This window comes from Salmo salar, chromosome 14 (assembly GCF_965601325.2).
Source record: "Salmo salar chromosome 14, fSalSal1, whole genome shotgun sequence".
Lineage (NCBI taxonomy): Eukaryota > Metazoa > Chordata > Actinopteri > Salmoniformes > Salmonidae > Salmo > Salmo salar.
The window spans coordinates 108,990,937-109,008,597 of record NC_138304.1 but is presented as its reverse complement, the minus strand read 5'-3'; the positions used below and the strand labels follow the sequence as shown (position 1 = coordinate 109,008,597).

The 17,661-nt window shown below is 44.5% G+C and overlaps 1 protein-coding gene across 1 annotated transcript in view; it reads right to left on the bottom strand.

Moving 5' to 3' along the window:
* Positions 1 to 17,661, bottom strand: part of grhl2b (grainyhead-like transcription factor 2b) — an 86,171-nt gene that overhangs the window by 62,260 nt on the left and 6,250 nt on the right. The gene's annotated exons all lie outside the window — the stretch shown is intronic.

Sequence of the window (17,661 nt, the reverse complement as noted above, 5' to 3'; positions counted from 1 at the left end):
GGGATCATATTTAGGCAGCCTTTTTCCCACCTTAGTTTGTGGGATCTTGTTTTTGGTACTGTGCTGTGTAGCCCTACTGAACGTTATGTTTTCGTTTGTATTTGTTTTGTTTCGGTGTTCATTTAACAAATTAAAATGTACGCCTACCACACTGCACCTTGGTCCGATCCTTCCATCGATGAACGTAACACTAAGTTGACTGTGTCTTTAAACAGCTTGGAAAATTCAAGAAAATGATGTCATGGCTTTAGAAGCTTCTGATAGGCTAATTGATATAATTTGAGTCAATTGGAGGTGTACCGGTGGATGTATTTCAAGGCCTAACTTCAAACTCAGTGCCTCTTTGCTTGACATCATGAGAAGTTCTAAAGAAATCAGCCAAGACCTCAGAAAAAAATTGGAGACCTCCACAAGTCTGGTTCATCCTTGGGAGCAATTTCCAAACGCCTGAAGATACCACGTTCATCTGTACAAACAATAGTACGCAAGTATAAACACCATGGGACCACGCAGCCGTCATACCGCTCAGGAAGGAGACGCATTCTGTCTCCTTGAGATGAATGGACTTTGGTGCGAAAAGTGCAAATCAATCCCAGAACAGCAAAGGACCTTGTGAAGATGCTGGAGGAAACGGGTACAAAGTATCTATATCCACAGTAAAACGAGTCCTCTATCGACATAACCTGAAAGGCCGCTCAGCAAGGAAGAAGCCACTGCTCCAAAACCGCCATAAAAAAGCCAGACTACGGTTTGCAACTGCACATGGGGACAAAGATTGTACTTTTTGGAGAAATGTCCTCTGGTCTGATGAAGCAAAAATAGAACTCTTTGGCCATAATGACCATCGTTATGTTTGGAGGAAAAAGGGGGAGGCTTGCAAGCCAAAGAACACCATCCCAACCATCCCAACCATGAAGCACGGGGGTGGCAGCATCATGTTGTGGGGGTGCTTTGCTGCAGGAGGAACTTGTCCACTTCACATAATCGATGGCATCATGAGGGAAGAAAATTATGTGGATATATGGAAGCAACATCTCAAGACATCAGTCAGGAAGTTAAAGCTTGGTCGCAAATGGGTCTTCCAAATGCACAATGACCCCAAGCATACTTCCGAAGTTGTGGCAAAGGACAACAAAGTCAAGGTATTGGAGTGGCCATCTCAAAGCCCTGACCTCAATCCTATAGAAAATTTGTGGACAAAACTGAAAAAGCGTGTGCAAGCAAGGAGGCCTACAAACCTGACTCAGTTACACCAGCTCTGTCAGGAGGAATGGGCCAAAATTCACCCAACTTATTGTGGGAAGCTTGTGGAAGGCTACCCGAAAAGTTAAACAATTTAAAGGCAATGCTACCAAATACTAATTGAGTGTATGTAGACATCTGACCCACTGGGAATGTGATGAAAGAAATAAAAGCTGAAATAAATCATTCTCTCTACTATTATTCTGACATTTCACATTCTTAAAATAAAGTGGTGATCCTAACTGACCTAAGACAGGGAATTTTTACTAGGATTAAATGTCAGGAATTGTGAAAAACTGACTTTAAATGTATTTGGCTAAGGTGTATGTAAACTTTCGACTTCAACTTTACACAAACACACGTATTATACACACTGGCACACACTGCATATACACACACACACACACACACACACACACACACACACTGGCACACACTGCATATACACACACACAAACACACACACACACACAAACACGTATTATACACACTGGCACACACTGCATATACACACACACAAACACACACACACACACACACACACAAACACGTATTATACACACCGGCACACACTGCATATACACACACACAAACACACACACAAACACGTATTATACACACTGGCACACACTGCATACACACACACACACACACACACACACACACACACACACACACACACACACACACACACACACACACACACACACACACACACCTGCATATACACACTCACACACACACACACGTATTATACACACTGGCACACACTGCATATGCACACACCCACGTATTATACACACTTATACAGACAACCACAATCCTAACCCCTAACCCTTATACACCCTATATAGCAAAGGGTCTAAGGAGATGGGGCCTATAATCACAACAGCTGGGTCTCTTCTGGTTGTTTATGATGAATGTCCTTATGGTAGTCTAGAGGAGCAGGTTAGAGCTTCCGGACAGAGAACAGCTCTAGAGGAGCAGGTTAGAGCTTCAGGACAGAGAACAGCTCTAGAGGAGCAGGTTAGAGCTTCCGGACAGAGAACAGCTCTAGAGGAGCAGGTTAGAGCTTCAGGACAGAGAACAGCTCTAGAGAACAGCTCTAGAGGAGCAGGTTAGAGCTTCCGGACAGAGAACAGCTCTAGAGGAGCAGGTTAGAGCTTCAGGACAGAGAACAGCTCTAGAGAACAGCTCTAGAGGAGCAGGTTAGAGCTTCCGGACAGAGAACAGCTCTAGAGGAGCAGGTTAGAGCTTCCGGACAGAGAACAGCTCTAGAGAACAGCTCTAGAGGAGCAGGTTAGAGCTTCCGGACAGAGAACAGCTCTAGAGAACAGCTCTAGAGGAGCAGGTTAGAGCTTCAGGACAGAGAACAGCTCTAGAGGAGCAGGTTAGAGCTTCAGGACAGAGAACAGCTCTAGAGGAGCAGGTTAGAGCTTCCGGACAGAGAACAGCTCTAGAGGAGCAGGTTAGAGCTTCCGGACAGAGAACAGCTCTAGAGGAGCAGGTTAGAGCTTCCGGACAGAGAACAGCTCTAGAGGAGCAGGTTAGAGCTTCCGGACAGAGAACAGCTCTAGAGAACAGCTCTAGAGGAGCAGGTTAGAGCTTCCGGACAGAGAACAGCTCTAGAGGAGCAGGTTAGAGCTTCAGGACAGAGAACAGCTCTAGAGGAGCAGGTTAGAGCTTCCGGACAGAGAACAGCTCTAGAGAACAGCTCTAGAGGAGCAGGTTAGAGCTTCAGGACAGAGAACAGCTCTAGAGAACAGCTCTAGAGGAGCAGGTTAGAGCTTCCGGACAGAGAACAGCTCTAGAGGAGCAGGTTAGAGCTTCCGGACAGAGAACAGCTCTAGAGGAGCAGGTTAGAGCTTCAGGACAGAGAACAGCTCTAGAGGAGCAGGTTAGAGCTTCAGGACAGAGAACAGCTCTAGAGGAGCAGGTTAGAGCTTCAGGACAGAGAACAGCTCTAGAGGAGCAGGTTAGAGCTTCAGGACAGAGAACAGCTCTAGAGGAGCAGGTTAGAGCTTCCGGACAGAGAACAGCTCTAGAGGAGCAGGTTAGAGCTTCCGGACAGAGAACAGCTCTAGAGGAGCAGGTTAGAGCTTCCGGACAGAGAACAGCTCTAGAGGAGCAGGTTAGAGCTTCCGGACAGAGAACAGCTCTAGAGGAGCAGGTTAGAGCTTCAGGACAGAGAACAGCTCTAGAGGAGCAGGTTAGAGCTTCAGGACAGAGAACAGCTCTAGAGGAGCAGGTTAGAGCTTCAGGACAGAGAACAGCTCTAGAGGAGCAGGTTAGAGCTTCCGGACAGAGAACAGCTCTAGAGGAGCAGGTTAGAGCTTCCGGACAGAGAACAGCTCTAGAGGAGCAGGTTAGAGCTTCAGGACAGAGAACAGCTCTAATCAGCAGGTTAGAGCTTCCGGACAGAGAACAGCTCTAATCAGCAGGTTAAAGAGCTTCAGGACAGACAATAGCTGTAATCAACAGGTTAGAGAGCTTCAGGACAGACAATAGCTATAAGCTTTTAACCTGTTAGGGCTAGGGGGCAGTATTTGCACGGCTGGATAAAAAAATGTACCCGATTTAATCTGGTTACTAATCCTACCCAGTAACTAGAATATGCATATACTTATTATATATGGATAGAAAACACCCTAAAGTTTCTAAAACTGTTTGAATGGTGTCTGTGAGTATAACAGAACTCCTTTGGCAGGCAAAACCCTGAGACAGATTCTGACAGGAAGTGGATACCTGATGTGTTGTATTACCTTTAAACCTATGCCATTGAAAAACACAGGGGCTGAGGAATATTTTGGCACTTCCTATTGCTTCCACTAGATGTCACCAGCCTTTACAAAGTGTTTTGAGTCTTCTGGAGGGAGATCTGACCGAACAAGAGCCATGGAACGATGATGGCCCATTAGACACCTGGCGCGCTAGGTCATGCGGGTACCCTCGTTCCAATACGTTTTAAAAGATTTTGCATTCGTCCGCCTTGAATTTTATTCATGTTCTGGTTAAAAAAGGCCCTAATGATTTATGCTATACAACGTTTGACATGTTTGAACGAACGTAAATATATTTTTTCCCCTCGTTCATGAAGTGAAGTCCGGCGGGCTTAGATCATGTGCTAACAAGACGGAGATTTTTGGACATAAATGATGAGCTTTTTTGAACAAAACTACATTCGTTATGGACCTGTGATACCTGGAAGTGACATCTGATGAAGAGAATCAAAGGTAATGGATTATTTACATAGTATTTTCGATTTTAGATCTCCCCAACATGGCGGCTAGTCTGTATCGCAACGCGTATTTTTCTGGGCACAGTGCTCAGATTATTGCAAAGTGTGATTTCCCAGTAAGGTTATTTTTAAATCTGGCAAGTTGATTGCGTTCAAGAGATGTAAATCTATAATTCTTTAAATGACAATATAATATTTTACCAATGTTTTCTCATTTTAATTATTTAATTTGTGGTGCTGACTTGAATGCCGGTTATTGGAGGGAAACGATTTCCTGAACATCAACGCCACAGTAAAACGCTGTTTTTGGATATAAATATGAACTTGATAGAACTAAAAATGCATGCATTGTCTAACATAATGTCCTAGGAGTGTCATCTGTTGGAGATTGTAAAAGGTTAGTGCATAATTTTAGCTGATTTTATGGTTTTGGTGACCCTGTCTGTGAAATGGCACAACATTACACACAACTCTTGTAAATGTACTGTCCTAACATACTCTAAATTTATGCTTTCGCCGTAAAACCTTTTTGAAATCGGAAAACGTGGTTAGATTAAGGAGATGTTTATCTTTCAAAGGGTGTAAAATAGTTGTATGTTTGAAAAATTTGAATTTTGACATTTATTTGGATTCAAATTTGCCGCTCTTGAAATGCACCTGCTGTTGATGGAGTGCACCACGGGTGGGACGCTTGCGTCCCACCTAGCCCATAGAGGTTAACAGCAAGGACCGCTATTTCTTGTCCCGGAATCCCACTTAACAGACAGGTTTCAGCTTGCTTGACAGAGATGCTAGGCTGCTAGCCATCAAGCTAACGATGTTGGTACAAGGTGAGTTTTGCAATGGAGCCCTCTTTGTCTGGAGAGGTAAATGAACGGTTCCAGTGCTGTAGGAGCTGTATTTACTACGATCTGTTTCAGGATAAACCAGACCACTGTGTTCCAGTGCTGTAGGAGCTGTATTTACTACAATCTGTTTTAGGACAAACCAGACCACTCAGAGTTCCAGTGCTGTAGGAGCTGAATCTATCACCCACTGTTTCAGAACAAACCGGATCACTCAGAGTTCCAGTGCTGTAGGAGCTGAATCTATCACCCACTGTTTCGGGACAAACCGGATCACTTAGAGTTCCAATGCGGCAATTGTTTACTTGCCCGGAGCTCACCCACCTGATAGCGGAGTCGAAGGAGCACAGCAAGAGGAGCATGACAATCAACGATGGTCACATGTGACGAGCCGTGGAAGCCGAAGACAGCGACATCCAGCAAAGCAGTCTACACTCCCAACGAGGGGCCCGGAGAGAATAATACACACTCCCAACAACGGATAGTTTCACCGTCCTGGAGCCTGATCTTCCTGCACCTTCATTGCTGGGGGTGCTGTGTCTGCGGCCGCAGTGCCTACAACTACGAATTCTTAGTCGATGTTGACAACCTTCCGTCCCTGCTCTGGATCGAGCGGGGCTTCTCCATCTGCCGGAGGCCTGCCACAGGCGCCGGGAGCAATGGGCTCAAGTTATCCTGCCTCTCGCCCATCCATAAAGGCTTCTCTGAATCCTGAGAAGCGTGGGAGTGGGTGGATTTCCTCGTACTTCTCGCCAGCGGTAATTCTGGGCAGCTCCATGGTAAGAAATGTGACCGTTCCTGGTGCAAAAACAATGTCCTATCCCGAAGCTCGAGTAAATTACATTACCAAGCTGGTCCTGAATGGATTACACCAGGACATGGACATCGATTCTATCGTAGTCCATGTGGGTTTTAAAGACATTATGAAGGGCAGTTCTAAAAAGTTGAAACGGGATTTTAAAGAGTTGATTGACTCTCTGCTAAACACTAACAAAAGACCAATCATATCTGGCCCTCTGCCATCTCTGAATCGTGGTATTGAACGCTTTCTCAGGATTCTCTCTCTTCACAACTGGCTGCGTGATTACTGCAGCTCAATGGGTGTAACTTTTGTTGACAATTTCGATACCATTTGGAAACAATACATGTATTATAAGAATGGGATCCACCCAAATCATTTGGGTTCCTGGATCCTTTCACAGCACTATAAAGTTGCTTTGAGACAATGGCTTATCAATGACTCAAGCCCAGCTCAGCTAATCCCTACCATTGTGACGCAGAGTTTTCATAATGCTTCAGCAATTGTACATTACATATATTGTGTCTACTGATGCCCCTGGTGTAATCTAATTTATGTCTCTCTTACTGCCCTGAATGACTCTACTGATCCTACAGCTATTGTATGCAGTAATCATGTGCCTATGAACCAGATGTATACCGTTAGCACTGAGCCAGTGTGCCCTAGTAGGAAGTCCACTGTGAGCAGCTCACCCTGCACTAACATAAAGAACATGAGCACATCTACTGCTGCTAAACCTCCCAGTAAAGCAATGAAAGCAAGTAATCATCCCTGAAGAAAAGTGCTCAAAATATCCCACGTTTACATATGTAGCTTAAGAATCAAGGTTCATGAAATCAATAATTTGTAAGTAACAGATGACATTCATATTCTGACTATCTCTGAAACTCACTTAGATAACACCTTTGATGATAAAGTGGTAGAAATACATGGTTATAACATCTACAGAAAATACAGAAATGCCTGTGGTGGAGGTGTTGCTGTTTATATTCAGAACCACATTCCTGTAAATATTAGAGAGGATCTCATGTTAAATACTGTTGAAGTAATATGGCTACAGGTTCATCTGCCTCACCTAAAGCCCATTCTGGTGGGAAGCTGCTATAGACCACCAAGTTCTAACAGTCAGTATCTGGATAACGTGTGAAATGTGTAAGGCGTGTATATGGGAGGCGAAGTCAAGTGCAGGAGAGCGCAGTATAATAAACAGGCGCACTTTAATACCGATTAACATATGACAGCAACTAACACATACTAGTGCAAATAACACGGTCTAAAACAAAAGTGCAGCGCCTGACAAAATTCACGTAACAATAAACAATCACTCACAAATACAACATGGGGAACAGAGTGTTAAATAATAAACAAGTAATTGGTTGAGTGAAGCCAGGTGTGATAAGACAAAGACAGAACAAATGGAATATGAGAAGTGGATCGGCGATGGCTAGAAAGCTGGTGACGTCGACCGCCGAACGAACAAGGAGAGGGACCGACTTCGGTGGAAGTCGTGACAAAATGCTTGATAATGTATGTTATATCAACAGAGAGGTATATTTTCTGGGTGATATAAATATTGACTGGCTTTAATCAAGATGCCCACTCAAGAAAAAGCTTCAAACTGTAACCAATGCCTGCAACCTGGTTCAGGTTATCAGTCAACCTACCAGGGTATTTATAAACAGCACAAGAAGGAAATCATCAACATGTATTGATCACATATTTAATAATCCTGCAGAAATTTGCTTGAAAGCAGTATCCAGATCCATCGGATGCAGTGATCACAATATAGTGTCAATATCTAGGAAAACCAAAGTTCCAAAGGCTGGGCCTCATATAGTTAGGGTTGCAAAGGGTCGGAATCTTTCCAGTAAATTTCCAGAATTTTTCCTGAAATTTTCCATGGAAGTTAAGCCCTGGAATTTGGGAAATTTTCACTGTTATTAGCTAAAAAGTTAGCTTATAACAGTGAACCTTTTTTGTGGGATACACATAAGGCAATTCTCGGTATTGTGGCATATTTTTGTTAAACTATCCTCAATTCAATGGAATTGTAACCCTCTGCATGCACAGTGCATTCTTCCATCACATGTACAGCTGATTCTCAAGATCTTGCACACTAATGAGATGCAATTGAGCCCACACTACTACACTGTCTGAGCCAAGGACTACATGCTTTCTGGTAAGTTTTGATTACAATACTGGGTGGGGTGAATATATTTTATATGACATACATTATTTTTTTGTTTACTAGTAAATAGTAGCCTACAGCAAAGTGTGTTTAAATAATTTCTAACTTGTTACCAATTTCTGCTAGTTAGTTTTTGCTACCATGTGGGGTTTAGCTTGCCTGCTAACTGAGGAGTGTTAATTCACCTGTTTCCATACATGTTTCATTTTAAAACATTGATCTTACAAAGGAGTTGTTTAATTTAACTCCTTAACTATTAACTATATCAGTACATGGAATTGTATTTGGGTTTTTTTTACCCCAAAAAATCTCATCTTTACAGGAAAATGCCACCGGCACTATCTGATGTGTGGAGACATTTCACTGCAGCTAATATAAAGGAAAAACTGTGTACATTTGCAAATACTGGGCCAAATCATATGTGAAGAATGCAACAAAGATGCAGAATCATCTGGCCAAGTGCATAAAGTTCCCTCAGCGCTCACAACAAGCAACCTCTGACTAAAGTCCCTCTACTTCTATTCGAGGTGAAAATGATGAATCAGACACCTTATCGATACCAACAGCTCATGGTCCCTCCTGGAATCAGAAGTTTTTTTGACTCAATGGAGGAACGTAGTCAGAGAAATGCTGATGAATGTCTTGCGCGAGCTGTGTATGCAACTGGTTCACCTCTGATGCTCACAGGCAATGTGTATTGGAAGAGATTTCTGAATGTTCTTCGCCCAGCATTACACCCCTCCAACCAGACATGCTTCATCTACTCATTTGCTGGATGCAGAGTTCAACAGAGTTCAAGTGAAGGTCAAGCAAATCATAGAGAAAGCAGACGGTATTGTAATCATCTCTGATGGGTGGTCGAATGTTCGTGGGCAAGGAATAATTAACTACATCATCTCCACCCCTCAACCGGTATTCTACAAGAGCACAGACACAAGGGACAACAGACACACCGGTCTCTACATTGCAGATGAGCTGAAGGCAGTAATCAATGGCCTTGGACCACAGAAGGTATTTGCACTGGTGACAGACAATGCTGCGAACATGAAGGCTGCTTGGTCTAAAGTGGAGGAGTCCTACCCTCACATCACACCCATTGGCTGTGCTGCTCATACATTGAATCTGCTCCTCAGGGACATCATGGCACTGAAAACAATGGATACACTCTACAAGAGAGCCAAGGAAATGGTTAGGTATGTGAAGGGTCATCAAGTTATAGCAGCAATCTACCTCATCAAGCAAAATGAGAAGAATAAGAGCACCACATTGAAGCTGCCCAGCAACACCCATTGGGGTGGTGTTGTCATCATGTTTGACAGTCTCCTGGAGGGGAAGGAGTCTCTCCAAGAAATGGCCGTATCACAGTCTGCCGATATGGACAGCCCCATCAAGAGGATCCTCCTGGATGATGTATTTTGGGAGAGAGTGGTAAGCAGCCTGAAACTCCTGAAACCTATAGCAGTAGCCATTGCATGGATTGAGGGCGACAATGCCATCCTGTCTGATGTTCAGACTCTGCTTGCAGATGTAAGAGAAGAAATCTGTACTGCCCTACCCACTTCACTGTTGCTCTAAGCAGAGGAAACTACAGTTCTGAAATACATCAAAAAGCGTGAAGACTTCTGCCTGAAGCCCATACACGCCGCAGGGTACATGTTGGACCCCAAGTATGCTGGCAAGAGCACCCTGTCTGGTGCGGAGATCAACAAGGCCTATGGTGTCATCACTACCATGTCTCACCACCTTGACCTGGATGAGGGCAAGGTTCTTGGCAGTCTGGTGAAGTACACTTCCAAGCAAGGGCTTTGGGATGGAGATGCAATATGGCAGTCGTGCCAACATATCTCATCAGCCACCTGGTGGAAGGGACTTTGTGGATCTGAGGCTCATTCCCCTGTTGCCTCCATCATCCTCCAAATCCCACCAACATCAGCCGTCTCAGAGCGCAACTGGTCCTTGTTTGGGAACACACACACACACCAAAGCACGCAACAGGCTGACCAATACAAGGGTTGAAAAATTGGTGGCCATCCGGGCAAATTTGAGGCTTTTTGAGCCTGACAACGAGCCATCCTCAACAAGGTTGGAAAGTGACAGTGAAGATGAGGCCTCAGAGTCTGATGTTCAAGAGGTGGACATTGAGGAGGTCCAGGGAGAAGACATGGAAGCCTGAGAGGAAGACCACCAAAGCTTTAGTTTGTAGACTATCATTTTACATTCTGTTGAAAACGTTTTTGGGAGATGTTATGGATCATTGGGGATCATTCAATATTCCCTGTCTTTTGTTGTTCAGTGAAATCATCCCATGTGAAGAGTCAACTCATTTAATTAAAGTTCAATTTGTAACTAAATTGTTTTTTAAATTTCTATTGGAAGGATTTAATCATTTGCAATTATGTCTACTTATGATAATGTAAATGTCACGACTTCCACCGAAGTCGGTCCCTCTCCTTGTTCGGGCGGCGTTCGGAGTCACCGTTCTTCTAGCCATCGCCGATCCACCTTTCATTTTCCATTTGTTTTGTCTTGTTTTCCCACACACCTGGTCATCATTCCCTCATTACATGTTGTGTATTTAACCCTCTGTTCCCCCCATGTCTGTGTGTGTAATTGTTTATTGTTGAGGTTGGTACGCTTCTGGCTGGTTTGCGTCGGGATTATTTTATTACCTGTGCTTTGTGGCAGCCTGTACTTTGTACTTGTGTTTGTGTACTTTGTGCTGCCTCCCTGGTTTGTTGGGCATTTGTTTTGTGACGCAGTTGCGTTCTGTGCAAATGATTGCCTTAGTAAAGGGCTTTGTCCACTCATCTCTGCTCTCCTGCAACTGACTTCGATGCACCGGCTACACTCACCTCTTGACAGTAAAAGGTTTATGTTTCTGTCTCCATATGATATGGTAAATATACTGCTCAAAAAAATAAAGGGAACACTTAAACAACACATGCTAGATTTTTCTTTACATAGTTGAATGTGCTGACAACAAAATCACACAAAAATAATCAATGGAAATCCAATTTATCAACCCATGGAGGTCTGGATTTGGAGTCACACTCAAAATTAAAGTGGAAAACCACACTACAGGCTGATCCAACTTTGATGTAATGTCCTTAAAACAAGTCAAAATGAGGCTCAGTAGTGTGTGTGGCCTCCACGTGCCTGTATGACCTCCCTACAACGCCTGGGCATGCTCCTGATGAGGTGGCGGATGGTCTCCTGAGGGATCTCCTCCAAGACCTGGACTAAAGCATCCGCCAACTCCTGGACAGTCTGTGGTGCAGCGTGGCATTGGTGGATGGAGCGAGACATGATGTCCCAGATGTGCTCAATTGGATTCAGGTCTGGGGAACGGGAGGGTCAGTCCATAGCATCAATGCCTTCCTCTTGCAGGAACTGCTGACACACTCCAGCTACATGAGGGTCTAGCATTGTCTTGCATTAGGAGGAACCCAGGTTAAACAGCACCAGCATATGGTCTCACAAGGGGTCTGAGGATCTCATCTCGGTACCTAATGGCAGTCAGGCTACCTCTGGCGAGCACATGGAGGGCTGTGCGGCCCCCCAAAGAAATGCCACCCCACACCATGACTGACCCACCGCCAAACCGGTCATGCTGGAGGATGTTGCAGGCAGCAGAACGTTCTCCACGGCGTCTCCACGCTCTGTCACGTCTGTCACATATGCTCAGTGTGAACCTGCTTTCATCTGTGAAGAGCACAGGGCGCCAGTGGCGAATTTGCCAATCTTGGTGTTCTCTGGCAAATGCCAAACGTCCTGCACGGTGTTGGGCTGTAAGCACAACCCCCACCTGTGGACGTCGGGCCCTCATACCACCCTCATGGAGTCTGTTTCTGACCGTTTGAGCAGACACATGCACATTTGTGGCCTGCTGGAGGTCATTTTGCAGGGCTCTGGCAGTGCTTCTCCTGTTCCTCCTTGCACAAAGGCGGAGGTAGCGGTCCTGCTGCTGGGTTGTTGCCCTCCTACGGCCTCCTCCATGTCTCCTGATGTACTGGCCTGTCTCCTGGTAGTGCCTCCATGCTCTGGACACTACGCTGACAGACACAGCAAACCTTCTTGCCACAGCTCGCATTGATGTGCCATCCTGGATGAGCTGCACTACCTGAGCCACTTGTGTGGGTTGTAGACTCTTTCTCATGCTACCACTAGAGTGAAAGCACCGCCAGCATTCAAAAGTGACCAAAACATGACCAGAAAGCATAGTAACTGAGAAGTGGTCTGTGGTCCCCACCTGCAGAACCACTCCTTTATTGGGGGTGTCTTGCTAATTGCCTATAATTTCCACCTGTTGTCTATTCCATTTGCACAACAGCATGTGAAAATTATTGTCAATCAGTGTTGCTTCCTAATTGGACAGTTTGATTTCACAGAAGTGTGATTGACTTGGAGTTACATTGTGTTGTTTAAGTGTTCCCTTTATTTTTTTGAGCAGTGTATATCCAAAGCAAAAAACATCTACGTTTAAATGGTATTAATATTAATTTGCATATATTCGCGTTAATTCCCATATATTCCCAAGGAAAGTTTCCACCTCTGAATATTCCCCAAAATGTGCAACACTAAATATAGTGTATATGAGGTCATACAAGAAGTTTTGTAGTGATTCCTATGTTGTTAATTGTAAAGAATATCTGTTGGTCCGTGGTGTGTAATCAGTGTGGTCCCGTGTGGCTCAGTTGGTAGAGCATGGTGTTTGCAACGCCAAGGTTGTGTGTTTGATTCCCACAGGGGACCAGTACGAAAAAAATGTATGAAATGTATTCACTACTGTAAGTTGCTCTGGATAAGAGCGTCTGCTAAATGACAAAAAACATTTTTTTTTTAAAAAGGAGCAAAAAGACACTGCACTTGACACATTTATGAAATGGTTTATTCCAGTTGCTAATAAACATGCACCCACTAAGAAAATGATTGTAAAAACTGTTAAATCCCAGTGGATTGATGAGGAATTGAAAAACCGTATGGTTGAGAGGGATGGGGCAAAAGGAATGGCAAATAAGTCTGGCTGCACAACTGATTGGCAAACTTATTGCAAATTGAGAAATCATGTGACTAAACTGAATAAAAAGAAGAAGAAACTACGATAAATGGAATAAAGAATCGTAGTAAAAAGCTTTGGAGCACCTTAAATGAAATTCTGGGAAAAAAGGCAAACTCAGCTCTATCATTCAATGAAACAGACATTCATCACAAAACCCACTGATATTTCCAACTACTTCAATGTTTTTTTCATTGGCAAGATTAGCAAACTTCGGCATGACATGCCAGCAACCAATGCTGAAACTACACATCCAAGTACTACTGACCAAATTATGACAGACAATTATTGTAATTTTAAATTACGTAAAGTTAGTGTGGAAGAGGTGAAAAAATTATTGTTGTCTATCAACAATGACAAGCCACCGGGGTCTGACAACTTAAATGGAAAATAACTGAGGATAATAGTGGACGATATTGCCACACCTATTTGCCACATCTTCAATTTAAGCCTACTAGAAAGTGTGTGCCCTCAGGCCTGGAGGGAAGCAAAAGTCATTCCGCAAAAGCCAGAGTGTCTGTGTATGCAGATGACACTACACATGTCAGCTACTACAGCGACTGAAACACTTAACAAAGAGTTGCAGTTAGTTTCAGAGTGGGTGGCAAGGAATAAGTTAGTCCTAAATATTTCTAAAACTAAAAGCATTGTATTTGGGACAAATCATTCACTAAACCCTAAACCTCAACTAAATATTGTAATAAATAATGTTGAAGTTGAGGTGACTAAACTGCTTGGAGTAACCCTGGATTGTAAACTGTCATGATCAAATCATATTGACACAACAGTAGTTTTAAAGTAAAGCTAAGACAGGGAGAAGTTTTCTTTACTCGTATATATTTTAATCTCACTTTCCATCTACAAACTAAATATACTTTCCTGCAACCCGCCTCAGCAAATGTGGTACGGATCTGCTATTTTTATTCCTTACAACTGGAACTTCCATCAGGAGCTAGCCAGCTAACTAGCTACTAGTCTTTGTTAGCCACGGCTAGCGGTCTTCACCTTTAGCTCGGACACCAGCCAGCTTTAGCTTGGACAATTACCTGCCAGTCTGCACAGCTCGATATCAACCCAGAGCATATCGGACTGCTTTTCTCTACCACATCACCGGATTCCTGCTGCAATCTCTGGACTATTTCACCGGATCATCGCAGCTAGCTAGCTGCAACCGAGTGGCTATTGTTGGCTAATGCCTCTGTCCTGAAGCAAGCACCCATTAGCCTTGAGCTAGCCTCGAGCTAGGCCCATCTCCCAGCCAGCCGACGGAGTATACCAGCTAATTATTGGGCTATGCCTCTTTTGCCAATTGGCCTGGACCCTTTGTTGTTGACACGGATCCATCACGACTGGTCTGCCGACGTAATCGTCCGATGTAGTTTCAACAGGCTTTTCCGTTGCGATGTCGCCGAAGACCCATCTGCTATCCCCGGCCCGCTAGCTTTCTGAACACCATGTCTCCCACTCGCCTAGCGTAGTAGCAACTACCGAAAGGCTCCCTGACTCACCTATTACTGCTCATTGGACCCTATTATCACTCGGCTACAAGGCTGATGCCTGCTGGACTGTTCAATAACACTGTAGCTCATTTTGTTTATCTGTCGGCCCCAGCCTCGAACTCAGGTCCTGTGTGTACCTCACTGACCCTCTCTGCCCATTCATCACCATTTATCCGTTGTTGTCTTAGCTCTCCCGACCAACACCTGTGATTGCTTTATGCCTCTCTCTAATGCCAATATGCCTTGTCTACTGCTGTTTCTGTTAGTTCATATTGTTTTACTTCACTGTAGAGCCTTCAGTCCTGCTCAACATGCCTTAGATAGCTCCTTTGTCCCACCCCCTACGCATGCGGAGACCTCACCTGGCTAAACTTGTTGCCTCCAGAGATGCCTCTCTCATCGTCAGTCAATGCCTAGGTTTACCTCCACTGTACTCACATCCTACCATACCCTTGTCTGTACATTATGCCCTGAATCTATTCTACCACGCCCAGAAATCTGCTCCTTTTACTCTCTGTTCCCAACGTACTAGATGACCAGTTCTTATAGCCTTTAGCCGTACCCTTATCCTACTCCTCCTCTGTTCCTCTGGTGATGTAGAGGTTAACCCAGGCCCTGCAGCCCCCAGTACTACACCTATTCCCCAGGCGCTCTCATTTGTTGACTTCTGTAACTGTCAAAGCCTTGGTTTCATGCAAGTAAACATCAGAAGCCTCCTCCCTAAGTTTGTTTTATTCACTGCTTTAGCACACTCTGCCAACCCTGATGTCCTAGCCTTGTCTGAATCTTGGCTTTGGAAGGCCACCAAAAATTCAGAAATTTCCATCCCCAACTAAAACATTTTCCATCAAGATAGAACTGTCAAAAGGAATCAGAGTTGCAATCTACTGCAGAGATAGCCTGCAGAGTTATGTCTTACTATCCAGGTCTGTGCCCAAACAGTTTGAGCTTCTACTTTTAAAACTCCACCTTTCCAGAAATAAGTCTCTCACTAATGTCACTTGTTATAGACCCCCTCTCAGCCACCAGCTGTGCCCTGGACACCATATGTGAATTAATTGCCCCCACATTTATCTTCAGAGTTTGTACTGTTAGGTGACCTAAACTGGGACATGCTTAACACCCCGGCCGTCCTACAATCTAAGCTTGATGTCCTCAATCTCACACAAATTATCATGGAACCTACCAGGCACAACCCTAAATCCGTAAACATGGACACCCTCATAGATATCATCCTGACCAACCTGCCCTCTAAATACACCTCTGCTGTCTTCAACCAGGATCTCAGCGATCACTGCCTCACTGCCTGCGTCCGTAATGGGTCCGCGGTCAAACGACCACCCCTCATAACTGTCAAACGCTCCCTAAAACACTTCAGCGAGCAGGCCTTTCTAATTGACCTGGCCCGGGTATCCTGGAAGGATATTGACCTCATCCCATCAGTAGAGGATGCCTGGTTGTTCTTTAAAAATGCTTTCCTCACCATCTTAAATAAGCATGCCCCATTTAAAGAATGTAGAACTAAGAACAGATATAGCCCCTGGTTCACTCCTGACTTGACTGCCCTTGACCAGCACAAAAACATCCTGTGGCATACTGCATTAGCATCGAATAGCCCCCGCGATATGCAACTTTCAAGGAAGTCAGGGACCAATATACACAGTCAGTTAGGAAAGCAAAGGCTAGCTTTTTCAAACAGAAATTTGCATCCTGTAGCACTAATTCCCATTCCCAAATCCAGATAGCTGATGTTCTGAAAGAGCTGCAAAATCTGGACCCCTACAAATCAGCCGGGCTAGACAATCTGGACCCTCTCTTTCTAAAATTATCTGCCGAAATTGTTGCAACCCCTATTACAAGCATGTTCAACCTCTTTTTCGTATCATCTGAGATTCCCAAAGACTGGAAAGCTGCCGCGGTCATTCCTCTCTTCAAAAGGGGGTGACACTCTAGACCCAAACTGCTACAGACCTATATCTATCCTACCCTGTCTTTCTAAGGTTTTCGAAAGCCAAGTTAACAAACAGATTACCGACCATTTCGAATCCCACCGTACCTTCTCCGCTACGCTATTTGGTTTCTGAACTGGTCATGGGTGCACCTCAGCCACGCTCAAGGTACTAAATGATATCATAACCGCATCGATAAAAGACAGTACTGTGCAGCCGTCTTCATCGACCTGGCCAAGGTTTTCGACTCTGTTAATCATCGCATTCTTATCGGCAGACTCAATAGCCTTGGTTTCTCAAATGACTGCTTCGCCTGGTTTACCAACTACTTCTCAGATAGAGTTCAGTGTGTCAAATCGGAGGGCCTGTTGTCCGGACCTCTGGCAGTCTCTATGGGGGTGCCACAGGGTTCAATCCTTGGGCCGACTCTTTTCTCTGTATATATCAATGATGTCGCTCTTGCTGCTGGTGAGTCTCTGATCCACCTCTACGCAGACGACACCATTCTGTAAACGTCTGGCCCTTCTTTGGACACTGTGTTAACAAACCTCCAAATGAGCTTCAACGCCACACAACTCTCCTTCTGTGGCCTCCAACTGCTCTTAAATGCTAGTAAAACTAAATGCATGCTATTCAACCGATCGCTGCCCGCACCTGCCCGCCCGACTAGCAACACTACTCTGGACGGTTCTGACTTAGATTATGTGGACAACTATAAATACCTAGGTGTCTGGTTAGACTGTAAACTCTCCTTCCAGACTCACATTAAGCATCTCCAATCCAAAATTAAATCTAGAATCGGCTTCCTATATCGCAACAAAGCCTCATTCACTCATGCTGCCAAA